Source organism: Pinus tabuliformis, chromosome 1_1, assembly GCF_031772625.1.
Source record: "Pinus tabuliformis cultivar Carrire ecotype Pingquan chromosome 1_1, CPIR1, whole genome shotgun sequence".
Classification (NCBI taxonomy): domain Eukaryota; kingdom Viridiplantae; phylum Streptophyta; class Pinopsida; order Pinales; family Pinaceae; genus Pinus; species Pinus tabuliformis.
Window position 1 is genome coordinate 269,147,528 of NC_142297.1, and position 18,166 is coordinate 269,165,693.

An 18,166-nucleotide genomic window follows, 5' to 3' on the forward strand; every position below is an offset into this window, starting at 1 on the left:
AGAATTCGAGGCCAGTCTCCTGAGTTTGTAACCGTGGCTGATTTATTCAGGAAGTCCCGTAGACTTCGGGGCCAACCTCCTGAAGAAGTCTCGAGCCATCTTGAAGGCTTGAAAGTCCTCGTAACTCCTTGTGGTAGTAAAGTTGGGTCACCTGAAGAAGGAGAGTCTTCGTTGGTTGTACATCCTGATTACCAAAGTCTAGTAACAGGTTATAATCCTGAATCTATTTCGGTTTCCGAACTTGCTGGTAGCTTTTCATCTACTAGTGATATAGGTGAAGAACCTGAGATATCTGAACCTGTTACTCCAACATCGGGGTTTGTCTCTCCAACTTCTAGTGGTCCTAATTCACCTAGGGTAGAAAGAGTAATCACCGAAAATCTTCCTTCTGGTCTGATAGCTATTGAAGAACTTGCTCCGGAAGAAGAAGTAGGCATCCCTATCCCTGAAAATCAACCTGTTATTGATCTAAGGGAGCGTGGATCAATTTTTTACAGTCCAACTAGAAGTACTACTTGGTATCTTTCTTTGACTAATTATTTGGAAAACCCAGTGTTAAGTTTTTCGCCACCTCGTGCTCCTTATCACCCTAGAGGTTTTTATACTCCCATAAATATGTCAGGTCAGTCGTCCATGTTTACTCAATCGCCTGAATCTTTTTTGTACGGTGGTCCTTCTGTTCCCTCTGGGTATCAGTCACTTTCTGGTACTTTTTCGGGAGCATCTCCTCAACCTATTGAACAAGGGTTATTCACTGGAAGCAATGGTGCAAAGCCGTTGAGCATAGAAGACATTCTTATGATGTTAGGTTCTATTCCCATTTCTCAACCTCAAGGTGGCCAGTTACCGCCTGGGGGGCAGCCTCAATTAACGCCTGGGGGGCAACCTCAAGGTACACAATTTGCATCTGGGGGGCAACCTCAAGGACAGTACGTGCCTACGGTACAATACGTTCCTCAAGGTCAACCCCAGACTCAATATGTACCCCAAGGTCAACCCCAGTATCAATTTATACCTCAAGGTCAACCCCAGTATCAGTACGTGCCTCAGGGGTATCTACCCCAAGGTCAGTACTCGAACCAAGGTTTCCAACCACCCCAAGGTCAATCTTATGTTCAAGGAACGGGAAATATACCTTTCAATTATCAATCCTACCCTCAACCCGGTTATAGTCCTCAATATTCTCAACCTGTTATGGGTCAGTACCCCGGAATGAACATAGTGTGGGATCCATCACAAACTTAACAGGTGTTGCAGCGAAGTGTACAGTTGTCATATCGAACTGGACAACCCTTAGTTTCTGGTTCACTCCAGCAACCAGTCTAGTATAACATTCAAACTTCTGTACCTTCGGTAGTTTCACAGTCTGGGCCTACTGCGCCTCGTACTCCATCTCAAACGACTGCCGCAACTGCCGCAACGTTTGTTCAATCTACCCCACCTACTTCTGGAGTATCGACAGCTCCGGTTTCTACTGTTCCTGTATCTACTCCTTAGACATCTTTACCACCATCTGGATCCACGATTCAAACTACGGTTCAGATGCCTGTAGGACAACCTGGTTTAAGTACGGTTGTCACAAGTCAACCTCAATTCACCTATCAACCATACCAGGGACAGTACCAATTCGGTCCTGCTGTCTAGCAGCCAGTTTATCAATATCAACTGTATCCTGGGTACACTTATCAACAACCTCAACAACCCCAGTACGGTCTGGTTAATCTTGGTTTTCCGGGAGGATACAATATCACGAACGCGATTCCTATTCCTAGTTATCCAAGATATCCTCCTCCTGGGGCTGGTCTCATGACCCAGAGTTTTAGGGATCCTAATCGGAAGTTACCATTTATCGCAACTTTGGACTTACCTGATTTGTCACGCCTAACGAATGATCCGATTAATTATCTTCCGTTTTGGCCGCCAATGCCGAATAAGTTGCCCAGTGACATTCCCAAGTTCGAAGGTAAATCTGGAGAGGACCCGTCGAACCATGTGATGACTTACCACCTCTGGTGTGCATCTAACTCCATCACAGATGATTCGATTCGTCTTAGACTTTTCCAGCGCACTCTAATTGGTCTCGCGGCCAAGTGGTACATTGAGTTACCGCAAGGAACTTTCTATAATTTTAGTTAGTTAGCTACCTCGTTTTTAACTCATTTTCAGTTGCCAGTCAGATATGACAATGGCACGGAATTGTTAACTTCGCTGAAACAATCGACATCCACGTACATTTCAGATCATATTCATGAGTGGAGATGTCGACGACGTTTAGTGAAGGTATTTATTCCGGATCAAATCTTGGCTGAGTGGTTTGTAAAATCTTTGTTACCAAGGATCACTGAATATGTTGCTAAAGTCGGAGTTGTTACTAAGGAGCAAGTGATTGCTCAAGAACAGTACCTTGACTTGGTCTATACTCAATCAGGTACGTTACACGAAAAGATCCCCAATCTTCCCAAGTCAAATCAAATCATTGCAGTTCCTTCGGGATCTCATGCCGTTGACGGTATGATTGGTACGGTTAACACTAAAAGTAAGAAGAAGTCTTCCAAGAATTCTTCTCCTATCATAACCTTGCCTGATTCCCCGACAGGAGATTCTTCTGCAGAGGTTTCCGCCGATATCCACGTTGTAGTGTCATCTACGGCTAAATCAAAATCCGGTGGGAAGAAGAAAGGAAAGAAGAAGAATAAAACAGATAAAAGTTCAAAAGAGAAATCTGAAAAGGCAGAATCCAATGATGAAAAGCGCAAACCTCGTTATCCATGTCTCATTTGTGATGAAGAACATTTCACAAGAGACTGCCCTCATCGAGCAGAGGTTGCGAAGATCGTCAAAGTTTCCCAAACTCCTACTGTTTTGAAGGATCCATTTCCAAGTCAAGATAGCAAGATGATAGGTTCTTCCTCGAGTGCCAATGAAGAACCCATATTGATGATGTCCCATGTAAGGATTGCGACTCGATCACAAGCTTATTGCAGTAAAAGTCCTGTTGATGGTAAAGAAGCAAAATCTTCTCATTCTAATACATCAACCTCAGCTCCCGGTTCCGATCCACTACAGATCGAGAAACCTAATCCAGACTTAGTAATCAAACTGCCCGCCAAGGGTATACTTCGAAAGTCAGCTTTCAATCCACATGCGAGAGCAGCTCAGAATTATAACATTTTTGAGGATTTAGCTGTTTCACCCTCAGTAATGTCGGCTTTGGAAGTGCTGCAATCATGCCCAGCACAGCGTAAATTACTTTTGTCGGCTATAGGAGCTGTTGATATTCAAGACCCGAACCTAATAATCTTTGATCTAGAAAATAGTACACCACGTTTGCCTCATCAAATGGCTTTCCAGATTCCAGTGATAGTAAAAAAAAGGCCTATTCATCGGACTGTAATTGATGAAGGAGCTTCAACGTGTATTATGTCGATAGAGTGTTGGAGATCGCTTGGTTCTCCTTCACTAAATCAATCCCCGACAATTCTTAAGGCCTTTGATGGCCGTGGGTTTCATCCTTTTGGCATTCTACAGGATTTGCCTATAGGGGTTGAAGGAAAAACCGTTAGTCTAGATGTGGAGGTGGTTGATGCCCCTCTAGACTACAACCTTCTTTTGGGTCGCAGTTGGTCTTACGCTATGATAGCAGTCGTTTCATCGGTCTTTAGAGTCATAAATTTTCCACATAATGGAAAGATCGTAACAATAGACCAGCCGGCTTACTTTTCATCTGACCCTGCCTCTTCGAAGAGTATTCAAAATGTCGGTAAAACGACTATCCCATATAAGGATGTTGGAGTAGGATTAGTTAAAGATGCCGGTTTACTGGGAACTTTTCCTTTTCCTCCAATCAATGCATCGTCTTCATTTGCAACTATTCATATGATTACATCAAACACTATTTTTTATGACGATCCTTGGATCGTTCCTTCTGAATCTGAAATAGACTCATTTGGTAATTCCATGCCTTTGAGTCCATATGAAATTGCCTATAAAGCCGTGCAGTCTTTTGCCAACCCGTGTTCAACCGTAAATGACTTAATGAATGTGGTCCGTGAGGAATCACTTTTCACATCAACCTCGGATTTAACTGCATTTTCTGAACTTGTTCACTCTGATGAGAAAATTCGTGAAATCCTATGTGTAGATGATTTACCATGGGAAGATCTCCATCACAGATCTTCGTTTTTACCTGAGGATGATCATTTTGAAAATGATTTCTCATCAATATTTACAACTGAATATGTCAAGGAACCTCAGAATCCAATGAAACATCTCGATTCAGAGTTAAATTTGGGAAACATCTCTCGAACTATTCCCATTGACATTTCGGTTAAGCCCAGAATTGTTGAGAACATTCATATAGGTGCCTCGTGTACAAATGACGAAATTCAATTATATAAGGCCCTATTTCAAGAATTCCGCGACGTGTTTGCCTGGTTCTATGAGGAAATGCCAGGAATTGATTCCGTGATTGTTGTTCATGAGATCAAGACTTACCCGGACGCTAAACCCGTCCGGCAACGTTTGCGTCAGATTCACCCACGAAAAGCTGCTGCAATTAAAGTAGAAGTTGAAAAACTGTTGAAAGCAGGTTTCATTTATCTGATCCCGCTAACGGATTGGGTATCCAATATTGTTCTGGTTAACAAAAAACAAGGAACAATAAGAATATGCATCGGCTATAGGGACATTAATTGTGCCGGTAGCGAAATATTTTCCTTTATGGATGGTTTTTCCGGATACAATCAAATCAACATTCTACCTGCTGATCAAACAAAAACGGCTTTCATTTGTCCATGGGGGACATTTGCTTATTGCAAATTACCTTTTGGGCTTAAGAATGTCGGAGCAACTTTTTAGAGGGCGATGTCTTATGCATTTCATGACATCAAGCACATTGTGCAACCCTATCTCGATGACTTGCCTGCTCATTCACTACATCGAGCTGATCACCTCGTCCATTTACGAGGAATCTTTATGAGGTGTAGGCATTATCGTATTCGGTTGAACCTACACAAATGTGTCTTCTGTATAGGAATGGGTCGATTGTTGGGATTTTTAGTTTCGAAAGCCGGCATTCGCGTTGATCCCTCGAAGGTCGAAGCTATCATCAATTTTCCTCCTCCTTCGAGTCTTCGCCAACTCCAAAGTTTGCAGGGGAAAGCAAACTTTTTACGACGATTCATTCCTAACTACGCCGAGGTTACAAAGGGTTTTACACGGTTGTTGAAATAGAACACTCAATTTTCTTGGGATGAGATAGCTCAGAAATCTTTTGATGCACTCAAACACGCGTTGACCCATGCAGCGTTGTTGCATCCTCCCAACTACAACCAGGATTACTTGTATCTCGCCGCCTCCCATTCCACCATTGGAATGGTCATAGTTCAGGAAGATGAATTCAGATCGGAACATGTGATATATTACCTTAGTCGGACATTAAATCCAACTGAGCTAAAATACTCACATGTGGAGAAATTGGCATTGGCAGCTGTTCAAGCTGTCCAACGTTTTCGTCACTACATTTTACTACGGTAATTTCAGATTGCAACCCTATGATCTACATTTTGACCAAACAATTGCTAGGGGGGCAAGTACTCTAAATGGATTGTTATCCTGCAGGAGTTCGACTTGGAGTTTGAGAAATCTAAGTCTAAGAAATCTATAGTTTTTGCAGAATTAATGTGTGACTTCCCGCGTGCTGAAACGGAAACTGTGGCAGAGGAGCCCATTGCAGACGAATCTTTGTTTCTAATCAGTACTTTAGATCCATGGTATGGGGATATCATCATCTATCTCTAGACCCAATCCTTTCGGCCAGAAATTTCAAGGTCGGAACGTCGGAAAATTCGATTCCAGTCCCAACAATTCAAAATTATTGGAGATACTCTTTATCGCCGTGGGGCAGACTCTATTTTTCGACGTTGCTTAACTCACGAAGAGGCTGAAAGGGTTCTAAATGACTGTCACTCTGGAGCATGTGGCGGTCATATGTCTGGGTATGCCACAACCCAAAAGATATTGCGTGCTGGCTGTTTCTAGCCGTCCTTGTTTAAAGATTGTATTACGGCGGTCCGAAAATGCCACAACTGCCAGATTTTTGATCGTAAGATGCGCGCTCCACCTGCTCCTCTCCACCCTATAATTTCCATTGGTCCTTTTGCCAAATGGGGTATCGATTTTATTACATGTAACCCTCACTCGGCCGGGGGGCATGCGTATATCATCCTTGCGGTATATTATTTTACTAAGTGGGGCGAGGCGATGCCTACATTCGAGGCAGACTGCAAGACAGCTACAATTTTCGTGTTCAGTCATATAATTGCTAGGTTTGGTGTCCCACAAGCGATAATCACTGATCATGGGCGTCATTTTCGAAACGTTATGATGACCGAACTTACAGGCCAGCTTGGTTTACGTCACGATAGTTCAACTCCTTATTATCCACAAGAAAATGGTCTGGTTGAATCCATCAACAAAGTTTTAGTTATCATGATCCGACGAATCATTGGGATTCATCGGTCAAATTGGCACAACATGCGCTGGGAAATTCGTTCCTATGTGGCATGGTCCCTATATTGTTAAGCGAAAGCTAGCAAAAGGGGCCTATGAATTGGTGGACTTTGATGGGGACTCTTTGGGTAAAACCAGAAATGGGCTTTACTTGAAGAGGTACTATGCTTGAAAGAATGGGATATGGAGATTTTTAGTTAGGATAGTTTTTTCTTTCTAGCTGGTGTGTTTTCGTTTAAAAACAAAAGTGTGCTTAGCTTAGAGAGTGTTTTTCCGTCATTTTTCCTGCTTATCTTGGTTTTACTCTTGATATTGCAGATGTCGATGCCTCTCCAAACATACATTGGGTTTGCTGATGGTGCTTGTCATAATACACGGAACATCTCTTCTGCAGCTTGGGTTATCTATTCGCCCTCTGACGAGTTAGTTTCTATGCATGGGGTAAGCCTCGGTCAAACAACAAACAACATTGCAGAGTACAGTGCAGTGATTGAGTTATTGTCTGAATCTATTTCATTTGGGATTCGGAGTTTGATAGTGAGGTTAGATTCTGAACTCGTTGTGTTACAACTTAATAGAGTGTATGCCATTAGAAATCTAGTGTTATTAAGATTATTTTTGAGAGTGCGTCTCTTGGAACGTGAGTTTGATTATATTGAATATCAGCATATTCCAAGGTCTTTAAATACATTAGCAGATGCAATTTCTTCTCGAATGTGAAATAGACATTTGCAATAATCATACATGTAAATTTAAAACCATTCCATAACATGATTTACAAGATAAGCCGGTAATAGTGATATATATATATATATATATATATATATATATATATAGGAGTGTGTCAAAAAATACATCGTCTTCGATCATAGGTTGAAAAACACCTTATGATCGGCAAAAATGATAAGTACAAAAACAAAAATGTCACATGTGCGCACAAAAGGCGATCATCCTATCATTGGTGATGATCTCTATAAGAAACCACTGCCCGGGCCACCTTGCAAAGGAACCTCCTAAAAGGTCCCGGGACTCCAATCACATAGTGCTGAAGTCGACGAGGAATGTCGTCTATAGTGGTCTCAGGAATATCCCCTATCAAGCGCTCAAGATGACTCTCCAACTCGGCCAAAACCTCTGCTGATTCGTCCTGTGGGGCTGGCGCGGGTGCAACTGGTTGCCTCCTCTCGAAAGGCCGGAGAGCGGCTGGTCGCTGTGGACCCACATCTGCATTTGAAATTTTTACTATCAGTTTTGAGGCGATGGGAAAAATAAAATAAAAAATTTAAATAGGAAAAGTTGAAAAGGATTTTACCTGACTCGTCCCACTGCTCTCCTGGTGGAAGAGCCATGTCTGGGTCACCACGGAAATCCATCCCAGCGTAAGGGAAGTCCTGAATGGAAAAAACGTGACTTTCCAACCATTGGAAATACTCAGGTTTGAACCGAGAAACTTCTGTCCTCTCGTCCGGGTGACGGGCCATGACTGCGACCCATCGCATCAGTTTGGGCTCTCGAGAAAGCCCAACTCCAACAGTAAGGTGCTATGGGATCAGAATAGGAACCCTCTCCAGGAAAAAACTCATGACCAAAGCCCCATAACCAAAGGTCTTTAGTCATCCGCTCTTGGCCCTGGTCAGTTGGCATTTCACATTGGCCAGCACAGCATTGCACCAGTTGAAGATGGTGCCTCGAAAGCAATCAACTGCCATACGCATCTGGGATCTGGTGGCAATATGTAATGCGGCAGCTCCGCAAAGTCTGGTGACAGTAAATGCAATCACCATGAGCTCAGGACGGGATATGGTCTTTATGTCTATCCCTTTGTCTTTAGCCTGGCTGTTGCAGTACTCTAGCCGGAGGCTATCGACAGACTGGCCACCTGGCCTAGTCCCGAATAGAGTCAAGTCCTTGCCTCTCTTAGGCAAACCAGTCAAGAAATAAATTTCCTCTGGCTCGATATCGAGCCGATGCCCACCAATGAAAAAGCACTGGTCCTGTATGCTCCATCTGTCAACCAGCCACTGCAAGAAATCTACCTGAGCCCTCATTCCAGGAATGGTCTAGAATTTGTATAGTCCGCATGCCCTCAAAGCATCAAGTGAAGGCTGATGATTCCATGTGGCAGTATCCACGTCCTCATGCTCCCGTTCACGCCAATCTAGCATGATATACTCTCTGCATCAAGTATAAAGGTTAATTAGATTGCTAGAAAACATTTTGATTGGTCCATTTTTGAGAAATTTTGGGTTCAAAACCCTTACTGCAGGGTACGCACCCTCTGCGTTAGACACATTGTGTGGGTCCGCACTTTTTCTACATGGAAGGTGCGGACCCCAAGCTTTTTCCCAATGGAGAAAAAGTTGGGGTTCGCGGGTCCGCAATGGTAAACCTGCGGACCCCCGCGCGCGGGTTTTGCGCCTAAAAACCCTCCCAAAAAATGAAATGAGCGGCTAAATAAAAAAACTAAACTGTTGAAAATGAAGAGTAGGATGATGTGGATTACCTGGAGAAGACGATGCTCGATTCCGACGGTTGGATTTTCCACAATCTTCACGGGAAGTTTTCTAAGCAAAAACACTATTTTCTCACCCAAACTCGAACGGTAAAAATGAATTGACAAAGGCCCTTTTTATATGTTTTTTGAATAAATAAATCACAAATTTGTTTATGTTTCACTTTGAAAAGGTATTTTGCAACGCTTTTATCCATTTCAAACATGTATGAGTAATGTTTGTGTTTTTGTGCAGAATAAAGGATTATTCAGGCGAAATCTATCATTTTCAACGAAAAAACAGGTAGAGTCATCTTTAAGCCCTTTTCTGACTCCTAAAACATGAAAAGATTGCTGAGCGTTTCTTTTACACTCGTTAAAACGGAATTAAAAGATGGTCCACTTACAGCTCTTTTCCGACTGTAAAAACATGAAAAGATTGCCGGATTTTTGTCATTTCAAATTCGATATTGGTTATAAAATGACGTGTCGTTGATCGCTTTTTACTTTTTCAGATCAGTGACACTAATAACAAAAAGTACTCCTTGGTCGTAAAAGATCAAGCGGTTCTCTCAAGTATTATTTTATACTTTTCCGGGCTTGGGAGACACAAATTTACGAAAAATGTCAACCCTGGAGTCTTCTTAAGTTTTTCAGACTCTCTAAAATTGAAAAACGCCGAGTTTCTCCTATACTGGACTCGTTAAAATTCCACAGTAAAGGATCTGTTCAATTACAAACAGGAACGAACCACTCCTTCTTAGGGTTTGAATTTAAACTAAGTTGGACTCATCCGAAGGATGAGCTTATAGTCAAGAAAATGTTATCCTCCTCAAGCTTGTCAAAAATAAAGAGGTACTTGCCAAAAATGGTGGGGGAAAAGAGAGGAAAATGAGCCTGTTTGTCATACTTTGCAACCACTCTTGAACACGACACTTTTATTCACCTCGGTTGGGAAATACTTTGCCTAACAGTTGATCAAACCACATTGAAATTCTTCAACCAGTTTCTGGGTATTAACTTTGGGTCAATTGTCACCAAGCCATCTGTTGTGTCGTTATGTGTTCAAGAGGTCACTGCCAGTAAGCCATTCATATGTAAAAATATCTGTCATCCATCTTGACCATCCCTGAGTTAGTCCTTGCAACTAAATTTCTTCAAACTTGATCTATGATTTCGTGTGGTGGGCTTGCCTACGACGGATCGCTTTCTATCGACATCAACTCATTATCTAGAAAGATGATCTAGAAATCGTCAGTACCTTGAGATCTGCATGCCTCAATGGCAGGTTTCTCGCCTTCGACGACAGTTTACATCATTGACTTTCGATCGAAGGATTCCGTGATATGTTCGACATCAACACATTTACTCACATCTCATGGATTGTACTGGGTACTTTGAGAGCCATTGACATCACTGGTGGTTTCTCTCACACTTGTTAACAGTTTACATCATTGACTGGTAATCAAGTGGTTTCTACCATGTTCGACCTCAACACATTTATTCGCATTGATAGAATCATACTTTTTCGGGAAGTAGAAATGAAGACCCTGGATCTAGTTCCTATTATCCAGGCTGTGGGAAATTTTGTATTCATTGTATTGTGGACTATTTATAAACAGATGGCTGCGTCCATACTGTGTTCAAATGAGTCCATACTTGTGATGTTTTACAAGATCATTCCTATATCAGAGTAGTAGATAGTTTTCTAGTTAGTTTTGATCTGAGTATGGGAATGCCTACCTCAACGATGATATGATCTCATATATATATCTTGCATTGAATGTTTTTACAGGTTCCGACCAGGCTCTCCACAAGATGATCCTCGAAATGATAAAGTACTTCACTCTTCCTATATGATAAATGAAATCCTCATCTACTACAGACTTCGCACTTTAGGGGGCAATCTGTTACACTAAAATATCATCACCATGATTATTTGCGGTCAGTATGGGTCTATCATCACTTGTACTGTCCTCCTAAACAAGTCTAAGACCTCAGCTCTTCAAATCAAGCTTTGAAAGTGGGAGAAAGATATTAAAAATCAATGTAACTCTGGTTCTGCAATTTCTCTCATGGTCACCTGCGGTCCCGCACCTTCTGTGTACAAAAGCTGTGTACCTACCTGCTCTGTCTCTAACGGTGTAGGTGCGGACCCCTGTGAAAGTCAAAAGGCGCAAGTTTTATCTTAAAAAACTCACTTTGGATTAATTCTAGAGTTTTCTAGAAGGAATTTTGACGTGGATTGTTCGCTCTGAGGTGGTTCATGCATCCCAAAAGAGAAGGAGCTAATCCCTTGACTAAAGGAGCTATCCCTTTGAAGGAGGGCTTTATCCCTTTGAAGGAGGACCTAGTAACTTCCCTCCATTGCACTATAAATACAGGCATTGGAGTGAGGACTAGAGAGGTTAGAAGCTGAACATTTTGAGGGTAAATGCTGGTGAAATTAGGACTCTTTGGTTGAGCTTGAGAGGAGAGATCACATACCTCTTGGTTCCATTGGAGAGTGAGTGAAACTTTTCAAAGTAGAGGAGACATCTTGTTGGACCCTGGGAGGAGCTTTTACAGCGTCAAGGCAAAGGTTGTAAAGTTCTTCTTCTTTTGAATTAATACAATAAAACTCATTTTTCTCAACAAGTATCTTATGTTATTTGTTTCATGGACTCCTTGACTTTCATGTTAAATATGTTTTATGCAATTGGTTTTTCAGGTGCTATTTAATTTGTTTGCCTTGTTTGTGTTTGCAGATTCGCGAAGAGGAGATCATTTGGATCAAAAGAGCGAGGGCATCCACAAGCTTGCGTTGGACCAAAGGTAGGCCCTAAAAACCCTTGTTTGCTATTGTTTATTGAAGCATATTTAGAGAAAGATAGTGTCTGGTTGGTTTGCTTGTCGTTAGGTCTTCTTTAGATTCTAGGAAGGTCTATCTTGTCCGCAAGATCGACACATTCTGTGCGACAAAGGCTTATGACACGAGGGCCTACGTATAAAATAAAAGTTTTAATGTTGTTTGGGCTTGATATGACTGGTGGAAGGGTGATTTGTTAATCAATTAACATGCGGTTAATTGATTTCAAAACAATGCATGGGGGATGGTTATTATATGGTTTCGAGTGAACCCATAATCCCTGTTTTAACCAGAAATATTGCCGTAATTGATCGAGGGCGGGGTTATTACATGTTGGGGGTTTTATTGTATAGATATATTAATATGGGGGAAGGGGTATTTATAAGGGATTTAATACTTATCATGTTAGTAGTTAATATGAGTTTATGAAAAATATGCGCTAAGTTAAAGTTCAACAACTTAGCCTAAAGGAAGGAAAGGATTTTTACACAAGAGATGTGGCTTCTTTGCCTAAAGCAAGAATGTTATTTTACTTAGGCTTTTTCATTAAATGGAGTGATTTAGGAGTATTGAGCAAATCTCAATATCCTTGGGGGGAGGTTAGTAAGTGATTTTGGGAAAAGTGTGAAGGGAAATTAGTCATGCCTCACTTGATTTGTAACCAAACAGTTGCCATGGTACTTATGATATTAATAAGGTGAACATCTTTGAGAGAAAAAGCTAATCATAAGCATGCTTCAACAACACCAAAACTACCTATTCAGCCTATTATACCTAACATTTTTTTCCTTTTCTTTGGGTGCACTTGTACTGGCAAACCCTTTTTTTCTTCTTTTCTTTTGACTGCAACCTTATCTAGATCTACCCTTATCACATCCAATGGCTCAGGTTTAACAATTGAGCTCCTTTGCTTCTCTACCTAACTACTTATCTGTCAAGATTGAACAGTTTGAACAAATTTTATTCTCTATCTCTAAAACAGGAAATTAAAACATGAACTGGCCAAGGTTAATTTGTTTGGCCATTCATCAACTGTGGCAAGAGTCAACCAGCTGCACACAATGAGATTCTTTGCAAAAATAGAATAGTAGTGGCATTTTGGACTAGCACACTTTCATGGTCCTTTTCTTTGGGGTTCATTTCTTTCATTTTTTCTCTTGACCATTTCATTCTTTTTACCCTTTGATCTTTCTTTTAGGGTATACCCTCTTTTCATTTTTTTATCTTTTGATCTTTTCAAAATATGGAAAACCTTTGCAGTAGGGAAATGATGAACACATTAGGGATTTTAACTAGTCAATCATGAAATATGACACCTATTGGTATAGGAGCATAACACTGGCTCCACTTGGGGATGCCTTTTCCTCGTGAAAAGTCAAGAACAACAGGTTAGATGGCCTTCTAAACAATTCTTTCTACACTATGAAATTTTCCTTTGCTGTAAGTAAACAAACTGTACAGAGGACCATGTAAAATATACATATCTCTTATGAGCTGATTCAAATAATTTCACCTATGTTTTGGATCGTTTGTCTGAATGTTTATTCTCATATTTTCAGTTCCCAAGTCTTCTTCTTCAACTTCTGTTAAACTAAAAAATGAGGCAAAACAGAAAAGGTGGTAAAGTTCCTTGACTATTCCTCAAAATTTTCTACACATTGCTTCCTGTTCTTATTGTTGTAATAAACTGCAACATCTAAACATCCTTATATACAAGTTAAACTCGTGATATATCAACAAACTGGATCAAAATAATGTTTCAGCATCCAACCATTGACTACTCCTTCTTCTGCTTCTTTACCATCCAGGATTTTCAAAAAGTAAGTATTGTTTCCCTGTGAGGCCCAAATAATAAAAGGTCCCTTCCATAGGAAGTCAAGCTTCCCATGTTTTCCTTTATCTTCTCTTCTAGAATCCCATTTTAGAACTTTGTCTCCTATGAAAAAATCCTTTGCCTTAGTCCTCTTATCAAATATCTTCTTGAGTTTTTCTTGTAGCACTTGAGATCTTTGATATACCTCTTCTCTAGTCTGCTGCAAATGTATAGTCTGATTTGTCCTTCTTTGAATGTCATTAGGTTGTCCTTGGAATTCTTGCAATAATTTCATTACAGGTATCCCTAAGGAGGAGGGAAATATAGCCTCCATACCATAGACAAGCTCACATGGACTAGTTCCAATGGATCTCTTGGTAGTTAACCTATTTGCCCATAGTGCATTTATAAGCTTTTTATGCCAATTTTTCTTGTTTTCTTCCAATACTTTCTTAATGATATTGATCAGGCTTTTATTGGATGACTCAGCTAGACCATTACCTTGAGGGTAATAGGTTGTGGAGTGACCTAGAGTGATATGGTATTTGTGACAAAAACTGATCATTCTCTTGGATTTGAAGGCAGCATCATTGTCAGTTATAATCTTTTCAGGACAACGAAATCTGGATAGGATGTTGGTTTCTAAGAATTACATGATCACTGAATCATTGGCCTGTCTACAAGGGATGGCCTTTATCCACTTGGTGAAATAATCTGTGGTAGTCAAAATCCATTTATGCTGGCTAGAAGAGGGAGGATGAATTTCCCCAATGAAATCCAAACCCCATTGTTGAAATGGTCTTTCGGTGGAAATTGGTCTAAGGGGTAGAGGCAAAAGTTTCCTCTGGCCTTCAAATATTTGACATTTATGGCAGGTAGTAACAAAATTTTTGACGTCAACAAACAAGGTGGGCCAGTAAAATCCAGCTCTTAGGATTTTATCAACCATTGATTTTCAGTACAAATGTCCACCACAGTCCCCTGCATGAAATTCTTTGAGCACCTTGTCAATTTCATCTTTTATTAGACAATTTAATAGAACACCTTCATGATTTTTCCAAAAGAGAGCACCATCTAAAATACAAAACTTTAAAGCTTTCATTTTTATAAACCTTTTCTTTGTTCTGGATAACCCTGGAGGAGCCTGCAGGTTTAGCAAAACATAACAATATTAGCATACCAAGGTGATTCTAGGAAGGCTTAGCTGATTTGTGGAGTCGCCATCTCCTGTTCATTATCCAGTTCATTAATATCTAGGGCTTGGCAATTGGTTTTAGTCATGAGTTTAGCCAATCCTTGGCCTTTTATAAGCTTTGTAGGTTTTATTTCAATATCATACTCTAATATAGTAGTAATCCATTTACCTCTCTTGCCTTCAATCCCCTCTTGGGTTAGGATATCTTTGACAACAGTGCTTGGCACATAAGCTATTATATGAGAGTATAGTATGTAGACTCTAAAATCTTTGATGGATTTCACAAGTGCATAAGCTTGTTTTTCCATGATTGGGTATTTTAGAGGTGCATCGCTCAGTGCTTTGCTAAAGAAGGCTATGGATTTTTCACATCCTTGATCATCTTTCTGTAGCAAAACAATAGCAATAGTGTGTTCTGATGCAAATGAAAATATTATGAAGTCTCTGTTAAATTTTGGGCTTGTAAGAACTGGTGTTTTGGTTAAAGCTATCTTGATTTCTTCAAATGCTTGTTTGGTTTCTAATGTCCATCTGACCTTGGAATCTTTTTTCAGCATATTATTCAACAATCTAATTAATTCAGCCAATTTGGGTATGAATCTTCTTAAAGAATTAATTTTCCCTAGGAAAGCTTGGAGTTCTTTGACATTTCTAGGATGAGGTATTTGTAAAATGGCTCCTATTCGGTCAGGGTCAATTTTAATGCCATCTTTTGAGATTATGTGACCTAACAATTTTCCCTCTTCTAGGCCAAATAATGAATTCTTTGGATTTAGTGATATACCATATTTTTTGAAGGTTAAAAACACTTGTCTCAGATGATCTAGGTGTTGTTGATCTGATTTGGAAAAAATAGTGAGACCATCTAGGTATATGACCAGGAAATCATGAATTTCTTTAGTGAAAGCTATGTCCATTGCACGTTGGAAGGTTGCCCCTACATTCTTGAGTCCAAGTGGCATTTTCACATATTTGAAAGTTCCCCATGGAGTTGTAAAAGAAGTTTTTTCTTGATCATCAGGGTGAACTAGAATTTGGTTGAAGCTTGAAAACCCATCAAAAAGTGAAATTCTAGAGGCACCTACTACCCTTTCTAAAATGTGGTCCATCTTAGGTAAGGGGTAGTGGTCTTTTAAAGAGACTTTATTTAGATTCCTAAAATCAACACACAGTCTGATTTCTCTTGTTTTCTTCCTAGTGGGCACTAAATTAGAGACCCATTCTGAAAATATAATAGGTGCAATTATCATATCTTGATACATTTTTTTTACTTCTTTTTCAATTAGAGGGAAGAGTACAGGGTTGACCCTTCTGAGTTTTTGATTGAAAGGTTTCTGATTTTCTTTGAGGGGTATTGTATGTTGAATCACAGAAGTGTCATAGGATTTGAGATCTTCATAGCTCCATGAAAAAACGTCTTGGAATTAATTGAACAGTGCAACATATTTAAGCTTTTGGTCAGGAGGCAAAGTTTTGGACAATTTTATCATTTTAGGATTTTGTTCAGTTCCTATGTGACAGTCCTCAATCTCTGCATTTAGAGGCTGCATTTTGGATTTCCTTGGGATATCATTAGAATCCAAAATGTCTTCCAGAGGAGTTAATCTTGTGGGTAAATAATTGTTCTTTCAATCAATAACTTCAGATTCTCCTCCAATAATTTCATCAATGTCTATTTCTTTAAGCTCTTGCAACTCTTTGCTGGTAAATTTTGTTGGATGTAGTATTTGAGTTGTTGTTTTAACTGAAATGTGTGTTTCAACTTTGTCTATTTGATCAACTTCACAAACAGTGCCCGTGTCTATATTAGTGCTGGAAAATTCTTCTTTTAAGGTCAGGAAATTATTAATCTAAGTGTCATTGTCAAACACTTGCCAGTTTTTTACATTGTCTGGTACAGTTGCCTGTGTTTAATCTCAGCTGTAAAATGATGTTTGGGCTCAAATGGCAATTTACAAGTGCTGGAAAATGTTGCCAAACTGTGAGCATGCAAATTGTGTTTCCTTGGAATTTTGGCAAGCTGTGTTTCTAGAAAGGTATTGAGTATTTCAATTGTTGCCCCTCTATAAGATCTTAATCTGAGATCATTTGTGAGAAAGTTTCTTTTCATTTGTTGAATAACTAAATCAAAGTCTCCCAAAATTAATACCCTAACTGCCCCTAGACTTTTGATCAATTTAAGTCCTACCAAGAGGGCTTCATATTCAGCCATGTTATTAGTGCATCTAAAATTTAGCCTGTATGCATGTCCTTCAGTATGATCATTTTCCATATTATGTATCCAAACCCCTACTCCTGCTCCTAGTTTATTAATTGATCCATCAAATTCCAAATACCATAGGATTTCTTGATTATAGATAGTATCAGGAGTATTAGAAATTTTCTTACTAGGGAGATTTGGATTTTCAGTTTCATGTGGTTTCCCTTGTGTGTCTGATATACCATTGTTCACAGAAATTTCTTGAATTTGAACACTAGATTTTACATTTATGATTTTTTCTTGTGCTAATGCTAAAGTCTTGACATCAGTTGAAGGGTAAATTTCAGCATTGTATAGAATGAAGGAGTCCATGTCAGAATGCATGGAATATATGGGAAAATTCTGGGGTTTCTCCTGGCTGCTCACCACATATTTCATCAAAGTTTCCCAGTACAATCTCTTTGGCTGGCCAAATACTGAAATGGTAGCATAGGACATGTCCAACTGTAAAGATCCCTGGAGCTTTGCACCCCAAGATCTAGACAACAACATGCCATATTTTGGTGGAATATCAGCTACCACTACATCCATTAAAATTGTGTTGGTAGGGTATTGAACTAATGATTCACATAAATCTTTGATCAATCTTAGACATCTGATCTGGCTTGAATCAAAAGAGAAAAAGTCTTTGTATGGCCTGGTAATATCTAGGTCCAACTTCTCCATTACAGATTTGGGAATTAAATTATGGGAAGCTACAGAATCAAACATTGCATTGTGCAGTATTTTGTCATGAATATTCAAACTTACGTAGAAAGGAGGAACCCCTCCATCTACCGATTTTCCATTTACTTCAGGGCCAAAAATTAATTCTGGTTGGTCATCAAGGACATTTACTGCATCTCTATTTTCTGAAATTTGAAGTGATCTGCTGATTTTTTCTCTATAGACATCATGCTTAGCCAATTCTGACAATGGAATTTCTATCTTTAATTTTCCTATTTCAGTCTCAAGGTTGAAAGGTTTTTCTATTTGAATTTTTTCATTTCGGGCAGTGAGATTTTCTTTTCTGCTGTTTTTTCAATGCTTTTTCCTTTATCAGGAGTAGT